The sequence below is a fragment of the Macrosteles quadrilineatus genome, unplaced genomic scaffold (genome assembly GCF_028750875.1).
Source record: "Macrosteles quadrilineatus isolate MER2022 unplaced genomic scaffold, UCM_ALF_1.0 Scaffold_6__1_contigs__length_79288215, whole genome shotgun sequence".
Taxonomy (NCBI): Eukaryota; Metazoa; Arthropoda; class Insecta; order Hemiptera; family Cicadellidae; genus Macrosteles; species Macrosteles quadrilineatus.
Window position 1 is genome coordinate 23758805 of NW_026542599.1, and position 16388 is coordinate 23775192.

At 34.4% G+C, this 16388-nt stretch overlaps 1 protein-coding gene across 1 annotated transcript in view; it reads left to right on the forward strand.

Annotated features, from left to right (window-relative positions):
- The first annotated feature begins 1804 nt into the window (after window positions 1-1804).
- LOC128997392 (uncharacterized) overlaps window positions 1805-16388 on the forward strand; it is a 39910-nt gene continuing 25326 nt past the window's right edge. The window contains exon 1 of the mRNA XM_054423029.1: window positions 1805-1894. The gene's annotated coding sequence lies outside the window, so the exon portion shown is untranslated. The remainder of the gene's footprint in view (window positions 1895-16388) is intronic.

The following is a 16388-nucleotide window of genomic DNA, read 5'->3' on the forward strand; positions in this document are numbered from 1 at the left end:
CCATTTATTGCCATCTACCCGCCACCTTGCTTGTAGGTGACTAGGCGCTAACTCGACGACCCACCGCCATTTTTTTTTACTAGGTAATGGGTTATCGTGTACGTTCCATGTACGCTGCCGCCTACCCTCCACCACGCACGCCAGTGACAAGGTTACAACCACCACCTTCCATCATGACCACCACCAACACACTAAGACGTGGCAGGTTGACATGTATGGGCTATTGATTAACAGCTGTGTCTAAGGAATATGTAGGCCTTAGTCACTAACTATTGTTTGAATATTGTCGATTCTGTTGACTTAAAGTTTCCTTTGGATTTTGATTTCACGGTGCATATTAGCGAATTCCCCATACAAGGGATAAGCTATTAAAAATTTGTGCTTTACAGTACTGTTTGGCAAAAGTTACTATGGCTGATTATCGAACAGGGTTGTCTCATGTATAGCCCCTATTTGGCTATAATATGGACTCTTTTTTTAATAACATAATTTTGCAATATCACCTTTTATGTTGAATTTGTCCTTCATAAAGTTTGTATATTATATTCCTATGCGCCTACGCTTGTATTTCGCTGGCATGTGTGGCATCTTTAGGGCGTCTTCTTATGTTACAACATTACACTGAAACCGTAGTAGAAATATTTACAATTAATTCATTATATACACACGCATAACATAGCCTGTATACATCCATGTACACACACTAAATAGCCATATATACACACTCATTGTCAGAGGAGGCTATGATCAAGGCCCTACTAGATCGTGTCAAGTGATGGGATTTGTGCTCTTGGAGTTCCTTTTTGGTGGTGCCTTTAGAGGGCCACACGCGCAACAGTGTTAAGTGATGAAATGTCTTGTTGTCAGCATTCTATCAAAAAGTTTTTCTCCCTCCAGATCCATCCTTTTGTTATGTAGTTTTGTTTTTATGTTACGTTAGCTTTTTCACAGTTTATTATGTTGTTATCTCTATTGCCATAGTCTATTATTGTTATGTATCGTAAATTTATTAATGTTAATTATTTACAATGTTGTCATTTTGATGATTACTGATTGTTATTGATGTTAATTATTCACACTTATTGTTATTGTAGTTAATTATTTACACTGTTTCTTGTTATTGTTATTGATGTTTATTATTCACACTGTTTCTTTTGTTATTGTTATTGATGTTAATTATTTACACTGTTTCTTGTTATTGTTAATTGATGTTAATTATTTACACTGTTTCTTGTTATTGTTACTTTTTTCACAATGTTGTAACTGTCGCAATTTTACTCAAACTGTCCACCACCACCACCAAAATTCTTACTCATCTATTGATGTTTTCTATTGTATTATGTTGCATGTAAATCTTGTAATGTATAATTTTGTAAAATGGCGATTGCCGTCGGAATGAATAAATAAATAAATAATAACAACACACGCGTGCTGACCACCTTTGGACCCACGTAATCGTCACATGTTAATAACGGCCGGGTTTAGTTAGTAACGCGAAATTTTCATCAATAACAAAACCAAAGAAATGATCGATACATGTCCATAATTTACCAGGAAAATTAAACTGTCAGTATATAGGCTTTTTCATTTACTAAATAAACATACACTACATTCAATATTTTGTTAACCAATAACCGTTGGAAATAGAGTTCATATAGTATCGTTGTTCTTTGGCGTCAGAAGTCTGCTGTAGTGGCGACTTGTTTATTTACCATACGTTATGGCGTGATGACTTCTACGACAGCAGTTCCGTCAAAATGTAAGTTATATTTTGTTTTTTGCGGTTTTTGTCATAGTTAAGTTAGATCGTGAAATTTCGACATTCTAGTTTTGTATTAAGTATATATTTTAGTGTAGCTTCTTGTGGAATATCTCACCAATAACAGAATTATAGGTAATTATTGTTTGGTGTTTGGTTGCCAAGGCCCTTTCAGAACCCATTGAATAGCCCTAGCTACCATAGTAACAGTATTTTTCATTGAACATTAACTTATATCTTGTTCTTGTTAATTTGTTATCTAGAACTTCTAATGCCTTCCAACCGCTGTTCCATTGTCTATGTTGCATTGTTTGTTACTCGTGGATTTATCTCGAAATTACCCTAAAGGCTAGCAGAATAAAATTATTAGAACTTGGCCTAGGCCTAACTTAGGTCTACTTTAAGTTAGCCTAAATATTCACCAAAAGGCTAAGTCAAGGTAGGTATCTGTTTGTAGTTAAAACTTCCCTAGGTATCAACAATGCGGGTACAGTTTCTTAACTGGGCTACGCTAATATCGATTGAAACTATCGATTCGATTAGTAAACCTTCATGCGATTTTTCACCATCAGCAAGTTTGGTTTAGGTTATGATACTTAGTTTTATTGTATATAGATATATTTAAAAATATCGATTATTAATCAATATTTTCAATTTGATAGTTTCAATAAGAAACTGTACCCAACAAGGCTACCTATCTCCTGAATCAGCTTTAAGTTAGTTATTTTATCTTACCTCGTTATCATTTTATCATGGCATCTGGTTAAAAGTAGGGCCTACACTTAACCCTATATTGCCCTCGCCTGACTTATCACCATAATCATGTTTTAATGGATTTATAAAATAAAACAACAAGCAATTTAACTTATTCTTAACATATAACATACCGGTACCTTAATGTTGCCTGTACTAAACTTATAGATTAAGATTTATTAAACTTTAGTTTTCTCTATTTGGTAGAAACCGTTATTAGAATAGCTTAAGTAGTTTTTAATAATTAAAAGAGTCAATACGCTACAAGTTTATACTTCAAGGTCCTTGCAGAGTCTCTTACCATGATAAGCACAGCACTTCGTAAATTAAATTAGGTTCTTTTTCCGATTTTCTTGAGCAAATCATTAGGCCAAAATAAATCCTAATTAACAACTTAGTACAGTAGGGCCTATATTGTGTACGGTAACATATAACTTAGTACATAACATGTACATATATACATTAACGCCAATGCCTGCACGGGTAGAAAATCCCCTGACAGGCCTGAGTATAGCCCTACAGCGCTAACTTTGCATAAGATATGTAGCCATCACAAAACTGGTGCTATATCAACCTAGACTTCAAGGTCATCTAGTAAATGAGTCTACTGGAAGTTACTCTGAGGGAGGGAGCAATGGGACTTTTTTTGCGTACCTATTTAATCTCACATTTAAGAAGTGCCTGGAGAAAATTTACTCTGTGTGGGCACTTTAGGGTTAAAAGAGCATTAAGTTTCTTAATCTGGTAGCTTTCATTCTATTTTAACAGAAAAATTCCTAGACATCAATGAAATCCCAGGTGACAGCCTGTTATTTTGTTTTTGAGTATTGTTCCAGGCCCACTTTTATAAACGGGCAGACTGGGCATATGCCCAGGGGCGCCGGTGGTTGGGGGGCGCCAGACGGGAGCCCTGAACCACCGCCCGCACTAGGAAAAATAGGGTTTTATCAGCCGGGATTTCAAAAATAAAATGGGTGATTTCAACTTGTAGTTAAGTGATTTTCCCTTATTGCAAAAGTTATAGCCTACTTATACGGCAATACATCAGCTGATTTTTGTTTGCAATTTGGGTGACGTCAGCAAATTACGGGAATAGCATGTAGGCCAGCTGTAGCTGTAGTCTACAGGCCTACAGTTCACGTGCCACTCCTCCCCATCCCAGTCTCACCCCCATCCACACAAGTCACAACTACCAACTACCGCGCGGCGCCAGTACAGTACAGTACTGAGTACTCCTCCCTCAGTAGTCAGTATGTTGTGTTCGTGTTGTGCCTGCTGCACAGTCGTCAAATCAGTCACAACACAACCTAAACTGTGACAGTCACTAGTCAGTGTTGACACTCACACTAGTTAGTGAACCAGTAATAAATAAATAGAGAAGTGTTGATACAAGTAAGTAGGCCTTGTCAGTGAAAAATGCTGCAAGAACGTGAAATTTATTAACCAGTATTTCCAGTGATACGGAATTGAAAACTCCCCTCCCGAAAAAAAACTGGTAAAAAAACACGCTAATTTATAAATATATATTATAAGCATAGGCCTATAGTAGAACCATGGAAAAACATACTCCTTAGTAGAATCTCGTTCAATACGTGTGTAATGCAATGAACTGTACTGTACTGAACAGTAATCAAATCCCTGCGTAGTGCATTAAGCTATTGGCGCAGGGCAATAGGCATACGCATAGCAACTACTGTCAAGTTCATTGCACTCACCCCAACCCACAACCCACCTGCAGTGAATTTCGGCGAACTGATGAGTCAACCCCCCTTCCCTCTACCCCTCCCTACACTGCTGTGGTCAAAACCTTTATAGTTATATATGTATATATATATATATATATATATAAGGGGGGCGCTGCTTTTGGGTTTGCCCAGGGCGCCACTGACCCTTAACGCGGCCCTGTATTGTTCAGTTGGTTTGGATGACCAGATTATCGTACAGCTGGGAATAATTGGCCTAGCAGGTACTTTGGTATCATACGGAGGCCACATTTTTTCAGTGCGCTGCAGCGGGTATGTTATGTTGGGTTATCATAAATATGTTTGTAGGACTTTCCTCACTTTGCTATGAATCAAACAATACCAGATGAGTCATACTTTCTATTTATGATAAGTTAAACCCAACCTAACAACCGCTGCAGCGCACCGTATCAGGGTGGCCTCCATTTAATACCAAAGTACCAACTAGCGTACTGTAAGTTTATATTTGTATCATCTGTTTAAATTATTTTCATACATTACATTCTGTATTATTTAACTTAGCCTATGTAAAATTGTTATTCGGAAGTATCCTGGTGTCATTGCGTACCATTGTCATTTGAATCATTTGCTGTAAAATAGCATTTGTTGAGTTGTAGGCCTACCCATTAGACAATCCATTTTTTAAATTTATGGTAAAAAGAACCCTAGGGCTTGGACTGTTATTATTCCAAAATGATTATCCAAGCTTAAGGCCAAGGTTATAAAGTTTATTTTTATGTGTTTACTTACAGTGTATTTTCACACTGAATCCAAAAATACAATTTCAGAGTCATAAGTCAGAATTTCAGAGACAAGAGTCCTAAGATAAGTGCTACGTGGTGATTCTATCCACAGTAAAATTGTTCCAATACTTGAGCGGATCGGACAAGAGGGTAGGAAAGGCTAGGATATAATGTGGAGAAGATGATTAATTAAGTCAATAACTATTTAACCCTCCGTCAGTTGTATCTATTTTTTAACGCTACCGGTCGCACTATATCTTTCTGAAGATATCTTTAATTTTTTCTTAAACTTTTTTTAAGTACGGTACTTTAGACATATTTTATATTTCCCCCCTAATTTTTATTTTACTTTATATAACAACTCTTGACCTAGCCTATATATTTCATAGGCTACATATTTCACACCGTCCAAGCATTTCTCGATTAGTAAAAAAACATTGTCAGACCATACACGACTGTATCCATTAGTATACAGTTCGACCAAGCCCATCACACTGTATGTAAAATTATACTCAACATTTTCTTTCCTGGGTAAAAACAGTTTTATTTATTTCTATATTTAATGGAATTACTTAGTTCATTGTGTATGATATAACAGATAGGCCTATATCTCTTATATCACATAAAAACGGGACTGCTGGTCGCACTGTATATATCAGATACAACAAAGCAAAAAAAGATATGTGTGTACGAAACAACGCAAACAGCGATACTGAGGTGTGAAGGGGAAGGGCAGGAAGCAGCACAGTGGCCAAGACAGGTTTTGGGCCGGGAACACGAAAATGGCAGAATTGTTTCATGTTGTGGTATTTAATAGATTAGGTGCGTCCGACGGAGGGTTAAAGGCTGTTACAATGCAAAGGTTTTCATACGTCAAAGGCTTCTAGAAATGCAACTCATGGTTGATCATGACTAATCAGTTCAAATATAAACATATGAGGAAGGTCTGGCTTTATTTGGATTTGTGACTGTAAGGTTTTTGAAGATAGGTTAGATTAGGAAGGTAAAGCTTAGGCTATAATGAACTGAGTTATTACTTTAGGCCTACCTCCAGACTGTTTTTGAACAATTGAAATAACCGAGTGGGCTATGTACTTTCACATTTGATGGTCGATCAACCCTTGTTGATTATTTTGTTACTCGAAATAATCGTCTACGGTGGTGATGGCTTTTGCTAATTAGCCATTTCTCTTGGGTAGTGCTAAATTTTCTGATTTCCAGGTTTATATTATTCTGGGGCAAGATATTGTCAAATTTGGTCAAGAAAACAATTTTTGTTTTTGTAAGCCTAAAGAAGGGAAGGTTTACTTCATGGTTTTTTCTTGTCTGATGCGCATGGACTGTGCTTCTAGTTAAAACATTTTACCTATCAAAAATTTGATTCTGATGAAAAAGGGTTGGCATTTGCTCAATCTTCTGCTTAACGTTCTGATCCTAATTACCTTCTTTTGTTGCAATGGAACTTTGTTGTAGGTAGGCGCGTATTCCCACAGCAGTAGGCTATAGCTTGGCACACTATGAAGAAAGTGTAGTTGAACACCAGTTAGTTAGTAGATAGTGTAGCCAGTGTGGGTACTAGCTTAGACATGTATCTTAACAGACACATGATTCTCGACAACCTTTTGACATACAACTTTGATTTGTAGGCCTACAACCGATGTTAGTTTAGGGTCGATAGCCCAGTTAAGCATAGGAATTTTGTTTCATTCTGGGCATATCGGATTAAGGTGCACATCCCTCATTTGTGTCTCCTTATTTAGCTACATGAAAAATACACGCCAGGCTTTGGACGCCTGATTTTGACTGTGCAATTTCACTTTATATTCACACACTGCATGTAAGAGATAAATTAAAAATTTAAACTCGTCAACTCTCATACCTGCATGCACATTTCTGCTACCGTACTCCTCACGTCCTAGCCTCATTACTTTGGACTGCTCTCCTACATAAAACTTAAAAAAATCCATTGGCGTAAACACAAAAAATTCCAGACTTGTTAGATGTGGTGGATGTGTAGGATATATCTTTAACATAAAATTTACTGTTTCAGTAAATGGGTTCTTACTGTATCTTTTATTCTTTAATTTTTAATGATGGGGGGTTGTTCAATGACTATGCATCAGAAAAAAACTTTTAAAACCCATTTTCCCAGGTTTTGATTAAACTTGACAAGCTTTTTTCTTTTAGATAAATTAAACAACCATAGGCCTACCAAGTTTTATTGATTCATCTCTAACAGATTTAATTTTGTAGCCCATTCAAATTTTGATTCTAATGCCAAACACCACTCTTCCAAGACCCTGGGCTGGCAGAGTATTTTCAAATAAAAATGACAACTTTGATATTTATCAATGAAACTAGATGAAAATTAGTTTAAATGATTAAAATATGTTGGTTAGAGATAAAAAATGGATTAACACTCTTTCTCACAATATAACTTACCGGTACCTACCATTATTTTAAAAGTTGATGAATCAGACAAATGGAAATTCCCTTAGTATGTGGACTTGCTGGAGGTAGGGGGCTATCTCATGATCTAGAGCAACCTTATAGGGTTGAATATAATATTCATGTGTTTTGAACAAGTTGATTATATCGAAGATAAAGTAGGCCTTTTTCTAAATAGGTCAGATTGCTTAGTTTGTTTCCAGTACTTTTAATTACAACAGATATAGGTACCTTTAAATCTGACAGTTGTTGGTATCAAGTGGTCCGTTACTGACAGGAATGTTCCTAATGTCATAATCAGCTGATTGGTTATCTTCAATTAGCTAGAGTGCGCCACTTGTTCCTGGATTTGCCTGCTAATTAGTCAACAGGTCGTTGATCAGCGACTGCTAGACATTTCCACTAAATGCCTTACGGATATGTACTTCTGTTTACCTACTTCACTTTGCCAGTGTAGTTATATGTTTTCAATAATTAGATAGACTACATTTTTTACTTGGAAAGTTCTTAGAATTAATTTTGTGTAAAATATAACTGTGGTACCTTTGCAAACCAGTTTGGTGTACCTAACAGATTCTAAATATATTCTTACCATGAAGACGAAGAATGTTGTATATCCTAACAAAGATTTGTTTGAAAAAGGAATAGAGTTCAGTTAGCTTAGGCCTAGGCTACCTGAAAATTAGATTCCAAGTGCTATAGATACACAATAAAAGAACACAAGACATAACCGTGATATTTTGTCCTAATGTAGAACTTCTTCTAAGAGTAGGTCGAAGAAAGAAATAAGAAGTCAAAGTCAAATAATTTTTATTCTTAAGGCACATATAAATATTGAATTGTGTCAACTAAAAACTAAAATAACGTTTACAATTGTGGAGATTAAACAAAAAATAAGCAAGATAAGTTATATCAATGAATTCTTTTAAATTGTTTAGCAAATTTCACTCTAGAAAAATGGGTAGTATCATAGACAAAAAGAATTAAATATAGACTGTCAGCCGCACAGTGGTTACCATGGCTACCATAGGTTCTGGCACACACCGCTGGGAGCGCCGTATAGTTACGTAGCGCGTAGGCCGTAACTACATAGCGCTCCCAGCGGTTAGCGTCAAAACCTATGCTAACTGCAGCACAGCAGACGGTCTTCATTTAATTCTTTTTGTTTATGGTAGTATTCACTGATACAAGATTTTTTTATCTATTGGCTACTAAGATGCAATTTGTCATTTCCTTTGCTATCCTCATGAATAGGCCTAAACTAATCAATGTAGGTGTATGTTACTAAAATTTATATACCATTGACAAATTTCTTGACTCCATATTATAGGAGGTTTCAAAACTGCAAAATTCTGTGTTATTCATAGCAGTAAAGTATTCATTGAAGATGAAGCTATTTATTTTTGGTGTAGTTTTGAGTGTAGCCGAAATTGATTTTTTCGAACTTGATAGGTTAAAAATTGAATAAAGCAACTAAAGATTCTCTTAAAGTTGGTTTGCTGTAACCTCTGTAACTAAAATATTCAATGGTTTAATCATACATGTGGGGTACTTGGAAGGAATTAATGTACAGCACTTCTCCGTTTTTAGCTAACTATTGTGAATAGGCCTAGTCAAAAATAGATTAAAGTTTTGCTTCAAATCCTTTTGATATTGTATCAATAGAACTTTTAACAGTCAGTAGCTGTTGGTCCAGTACCGGTACAACCAAGGGTATTAGCATTAGCAGTGGCTACACTTGTCAGATTCTGTCTAGTTTGGTGCGGAACGATCCTCCAGGGAGCATTCTTTGGAGGCGAGACCCTCCTGAGCGTAGTGGACCGGACTAGTGTAGCCACAACTTTTGAAATTCAGGACAGGAACTGGGTTTTGTGAGCGCACGGATATTTCTGACGTCACGTCCACGTTGTAGAGGTTTGGAATCATAGAATGCTGTGTGTTCTTCTGAATAGTGTTCAATTGTAGGTACCTCTTCCAGCCGATCAGACCGTATCGGAACAAAGCGGACAAGTGTAGCCTAGCTTTATACAAAGGCTGACTGTAAATAAGAGTCAATTGAAATCCTGTCTAGGAAAATCAATACTTTAAGATAGTGGCACAGACTTAAGTGTGTATTTAAAACTGGATATGAATCGTAGAGAGCTAGTTGAAATCTGACATCAGCATTGTAATCTTTACTTCCACCATTAATCTTATTTCCAGTTCCCACCCCTATGGTTTTGTAGTGGTTATAATGCTTGCCAAAGGTATCCAGTTCCATTCTTAGAGAAGTCACTAGTTTTTTTATGTATGGACACTGGACCCAGCATTATCATTGGGATTTTCAATAAATGGGCTTGGCTAAGAAAATGTAGTACCGGTACTTACTTAGCTATTAACAAAAAATCAATCAATCATATACATTGAGCTTAAAGTACGCATCCACGTGTGTGTCACTATTTAAAAGAATTAAACTGAATTTGTGGAAGGGGATAAACCCCTAAATCCATTGCCAGCTGATATATGTGTATGCAGAAAGTGGTTGGACGTAAAAAAATGTGTATAAGTGACTAACGGAGTTCGCATAATGCCATACACATTCCCACAAGGCTGACAGTGGGTGATCATCAGTGTCCATCGAGACAGTGATTAAAGTTGTGGAAACTACTTATTGATAGGCGTGTTTAGGACTACCCGTGTTTACCATTGTCCTTGGTAGTCTTACAGATACACCTGTGGTTTCTTGTTCAGCCATCCCGTGACCTGGATCGCTGCATGCAAAGTTCCCCTAACTTTGGTCACTACCAACCAGACTGATGAACAACTGTATCTAACCTACACTTTGCAAAACATCAACAATGTGCGAATGATAACAATCAACTCTGAGCACTCCCCCCCCCCTAGATTTTTTACATCCAAACATTTTACTCCATTCCCATACCTCGACTGATGATGGACTTGCAGCCTATAGTGACTGATACCTTTGACCATAGGAATTAATTCATTACATTGCACTTTTTTCCTTGTGTCTACGCCAGTGGTACTTTTTTTGTATAATAAAGTAAATTTGAAAGCTTTTAAGTTAAAGTGGTCCAAACCTATCAACGTTTTTTAGATGTGCCGGGAATCAAACCCATCCCCTCCGCAGCGATGTCTGAGACACCAAACACTAAGCTAAGAAAACGACAGGAAAGCAGGCCTACCTTTAAATAAGTCCATAGAGACACATATAAACAACACAAAAGTAGTTTATATATGTGTCTCTATCTAGGAGGATTTAATCCTCCTAGATCTCTTTGGACTATTTAAAGGTAAGCCTGCTTTCCTGTCATTTTACTTAACAATTCCTGGCAAATGTCCTATCTTCTAATCAGATGTAGATCATCACTAAGCTAGCAAGACACAAGACCCAAAACTCAATGTAAAAAAATTAAGTTTCTTATTTAATGTGAACGTAGATTTTTCTTTTAATATCGGTTTTTACCAATCCAAGAATAATTGCTGCATATGAGTAGGAACTGGCTATTATGTTAGTAGTGGATGATTTACAGATTAAGGCCCAACAATGTACTAGATTTCAGACCAGTCACTTGCACCATTAACCCGTAAGGCCCCAAATACCAATTATATATTAGCTCTCATGACTATCATAACATCATTTTCACATACAATTCATGTGAGCTTATCTCAATAAAAGTGGCTGAAAAAATTCCATATATGTGCAACTTGGGGAAACCTGCTTAGAACTACAGTAGTCTCGAGCACATACAATTCATGTGAGCTTATCTCAATAAAAGTGGCTGAAAAAATTCCATATATGTGCAACTTGGGGAAAACTGCTTAGGACTACAGTAGTCTCGAGCATCCTACACGAACTAGCTGCAGCAAGGTCTAATAAGCGGAAGGGTTGAATAACGAAAGGTCGAAAATAAAAACATAGAATAAATCTTCAAATTGATTTAGCTTCTCTGTTGTCAAACCTTAAAAGGCTTTAAATCTTTCTTACATTGAAAAAGCCTGGGATCAGATAGGTTCCAGTTATCTCTCCCCCCCCCCCCCCCACCCCAATGTTCTAGATGAGCCTCTTTTCCTCTAGGGTGTGGCATTCTTTCCAACTCTAGTATTCCTGTCCATTTTTTTATGAACACTGTTGCCAATCAATGGAAGGTAATTTTCCTTTCAATGCCCAGTAATGCCCAGTATGCCAGCTTTGCTGAGTTATATCTTGTTCTATTAATCCATTTGTAAAGAATGTTACACCAGTTATTCTTATAAAAATTTAAAACACTCATGTTTAATTTAGTCAATTGACAACATGTGAAAATCTTCAACTGTACTTCAGATTTCAATTATTTAAAAAAACGTTCAAAAGATCCAGAAAATAAACGGTAGGTTGAAATAAATGCAACTCTTGTAAAAACACTTTAATTCTTTTACATTTCATTTTAACATTTGTTTCTTAAAAGTAAAACAACAATTAAAATACAAATCAGCACACCACCACATTTTCAAAAAATCACATAAGGTAGTGAAAAACTATGATGTTAGCGTATGTAGTTTTTTTTTATGGTAACATGATAAATCTAAATGGTAAATAGTTTTTTTTTATCCTACAGTAATTAAGTAAATTTTGGAATTTATAGGCAGTTATATTTTAATTAATATAATTTGCTATTATAGGACATTTGCAAAAAAAATTATATAATAATATTTTGCAGTAGGTAGTAAACTAATGGGAGAGGGGAGACTTGAGAAATTATCTTAGGCCTTTTACTGCCATTTTGTTTATTATTTAATTTTGAAATTAATTAATTCCTATTCTCTGGTTAAGAAAATATAATTTTAAGTACATCAAATTCAATTGTACGGCAATTTTAATATTTGTATAAATTGATGTGATCTTTACAATCATTTTGTGAACGTAAGTTTAGTTATAAAAGCTATGACATGGCGCTTTAAAAAAAAAAACCATTTTTAATTTTTGAAAGAATTTTGTTTATTATTTTTTAGGTTATTCTTGTAGCCTACTACTGTTAAAATATCACAAGATGAATTTTAGTTTTTGAGCCATTACCTTTGTAATATGATTTATTTTGACTTGTTTTCTCATAAATGTATAAACTTAAGACAAAAGTATCTAAATTAATTTTTCCATACCTATATCATAAAATGAACAATTTATCCTATTGTGGATTCATATTAGCTAAACAAAAGTTATACAATACTTTATCAAATACACACAAAAAATAAAACCTTGTTGCTTTTGAGCACTTTCAAAATACAAGACGTAAACAAAATATAAGATGTATCAAAGGAACAACACTGCCAAATCATCATGCTAGGTGCCCCAGGTTTGATAAGGACACTACAAATGTCAATTAGCTTATCTTATCAATTAAGTGGAAATTATGTTGCACAATGGTGATACAGTTTTTATTGAGTTCCCCAAGGCAAGCCATTAGCTACACAGAACTCGTGGCTGAATCTTCTCAAAGCAGAACTTGTATTGGCTTCTTTTCAAAGATAAATCTTTTTAAAAAATTAATTTTTGTTTTCAATATGTTAAATTAGTGTTATAATGTACCCTACTCACAAAAATTTCATGGTTGTATAGTAAATTGTGTACATGTTTGATAAAATTAAGACCTAGTGTTGAGTAGTCCCTAAAAAATGCTGTGGCGTATTTAGATTTGAGCTGGAAATTGCGTAAAAACTGCCTTTCTACCATTCTCCTTCTTTAAAAATTATGATTGCTATAACAGCAATCACAATTATAGCATTTAAATTTGAAGGTATATTTATACCCAAATTTGAAGTTTCTTAGTTAGTTCCTATTGAACTTTCACTGGCTAAATATGTACAGTAAACTGTTATGATTTTAAAATGAAATTTTTTGTATTAATATTATTTATTTTGTTTTAGGCAACTTTTAAACTTTACATATCCTAATACAAACCCAGCATAATGAGTTTAGATAAATATAAATATTATATTATTTTGTGTGATTATCATATAACGTTTAAACTACCCTATTTGCTATGGATTAATGTATGAACGTATTGTAAATTTCCTTTTAAGCTTGTACCACTTTTTTAATAGACATGAATGTATAGTAGGCCTATACGTAGTTTTAAATCACCCGATAAGACAATATCACTATCAATGTTTATTTTTGAATGCAGTTTAAATTTAATAAAAATTTAGGATATTCTACCTTACCTTCATTTAGCTCTTAATGCCACAGGTGAACATAAAATCACTTAAAATCTTGTATTAACTTTAAACAATCTTAATTAATCCAATTACTCATAATAATCAAACCACTGGCACAACGATTTTAGGGATTTCGATCCTTGCAATATAATTTGTTGTGTATCCCAAAACTCTATTTGTCATTGTTTTGCATTCATGTACTCAATCCATCTTAAAAATCACTTTAAAAGGTATGATACTTGACATATTCCCTTTAAGTATATGATAAAGAAGAAAACACCTTGAATTCTACTTGAAACTAAGCAGCCTAAACCATATACTTTGAACTAAGATAAAAGCTATCTTCAGATGCACTGACTCACTGATAAGAAATGTTTGTTTTTCTTTGACAGGAAAATTCTTTTCAAATGTCATAAAAGTTTGATAACGGAACTTACATATTGATTGTTACACCTTTATAATATCCAAGCATGAATAGCAGGTTTATTTTTTGTACGTTTAAATTATTTAAACAAGTGTGATTTCACCTAATTTGTGTTTGCCGTGTTGGAGATGTTATATAACACTGATGTAGCTAATGTGAATGGAAATTCTACAGTCCCTTTTTTCTCAGTCCGATGGCACAGACACGAATTTACAATAGAAAATAATGTTGATTTTAAAAGCTTTTTTAAAGATGTTTGTACTTTTCAAATTTTTGTGTTAAATTGTTTATTTTGACAAAGTGTAGTTTAATCACCAGTTTTATATTTTATATTTAGTGGTTAATATGGATTAATTATACTTTTCTATGATCTTACCGATAAATGATGAGGAGTAATTGACTTCACAGGCCCAATAATCCAAGCACGACCAGGCACACTAGACAAAACAGCTGTAGAACACCAGTTGGACATGGATAAGCACAGATGAAATCACAACTAACTAAATATTAAATCAGTGTTAAGTGGTGACAACAAAAACATCGTTAAAAGATTATTGTTTGTTATGTCGGGGAGCTGTAGCTAATTGCTGGTAATTGTGGTTAGGAATAAGAAGTGTCATTGAAAGGCTTACGTCAAGGCCTTCTGTATAATTTACCTTCTAATTTTATTCTAAATAAAGATTAGCATAAATACGATTTTGTCTGAAACATACTTTTCTGTGTGTATAAATCAACGTATAAATAGACTGATTCACAGTTTCAGAAAATCAACCTTAATTTTCAGGTCTGATTTGAGAACAAACATTTTTTTTATATGTGTGAAGGATGAAAATATTTATTGAATCAGACCTGAAGATAACCAATTGGTCATATTAAACAACAGTACTCTTGTAATCATTGTTGAGCTGTAGACAGTCGTTAGAACCTATGTTTCGTGTTGTTAGAACAATTTTGGAGGCAAAATAATTATGTAAAATAGGAAATCAAAACTTTGAATTATGCAATCCTGACAAAATACGTTTATATTCTAGCTACAGGGGGTACTGATAAAAATGTAAGCACCATTATACCAGAACTGCTTTAGATTTATTTTAAACAATATAAACACAGCATTTATTTTCTAAAAGTAATAATAGTTTTTGTGATGATCTTATAATACTTTTCAAGTGTAGGTAATGGTAATGAAATAGTCTGTAAGCCCTTGTAAGGTCTTTGTAAGCCAATGAAAACTAAGATAGTTTGAAAGATGTCACTAAACCAAAAATACAAATAAATCAAACAAAAGCTTTAGAAGATCCAAATAAAGATACATTTGAGAGAATGGTAGTTAAAACTTAAGTTCTCCCAGAGAATTTGAATGTTATTGTGACACTAAGTACTATTTTTTTCTTTCTTGATGTTTCACCTACAAAGTATAGTTATCTTATCTTATCTCACTAATATTATAAATGTGAAAGTTTGTGTGTTTGTTTGAAGTTCAATCACGCTTTAACTACTGGACAGATTGGGCTGAAATTTTGCATGATGATAGCTCACATTCCCGATTAACATATAGGCATATTCTTATCTCAAAAACTCTTTCGGGCTCTGCCCCAGTGGCTACTGCAAGAAACTTTGCCTTTATTTGTGTAAACTAGCTGATCTGAATTGTACACGGTTTTAACTGACTACTGAATTCCCATACGTAGGACAGGCTAACACCTCGTTCATATTTAAAGGGAATTAAAGAATTTAGTCAGCTGTTGGTTCTTAAAACTTTGGTTCTATGATATGCAAAAGCATTAAAAAGTTATAAGATTTACCAATAGGGTGCAGCACTATATCTTTTGCATCAAGCAGCAACCAAAAAAATGTGATACGCAATGATAACTAACTGTCAAAGTAGGATTGTTTACAGTTGCTTTTTTTTTTTATTTCATGAATAATTTGTGATATTTTGAGAATTTTTTATAATTAATTTTTCTCTATTGTTTAGGCGAAGTGGTAGATCATTATGGCTATGGTATGTGACTATAGAATACTGTAAATTTAAAGAAGCAAATTTTATCAAACTGTATCCTCCCTCATTGCAAACGCAAAGCTTGAGTATAACTGCAATAAGCATTTTATACTTATATCCCTACCCCGTACGAAGGACGGGTACTCTGCTAGTATATAATTTCTCGACAAAATTATTGCTTCTTAATTCATAATTATTACTAGTCACCTCTTTAAAATGTTAAAATACCTATAACATGTTTACTAGTATGTGTACTACTAATAGTACTATAAGTATTATCTTGTAAAAATTATACAGAGTTGTAATCATAAAGATGACTTTAAACAAA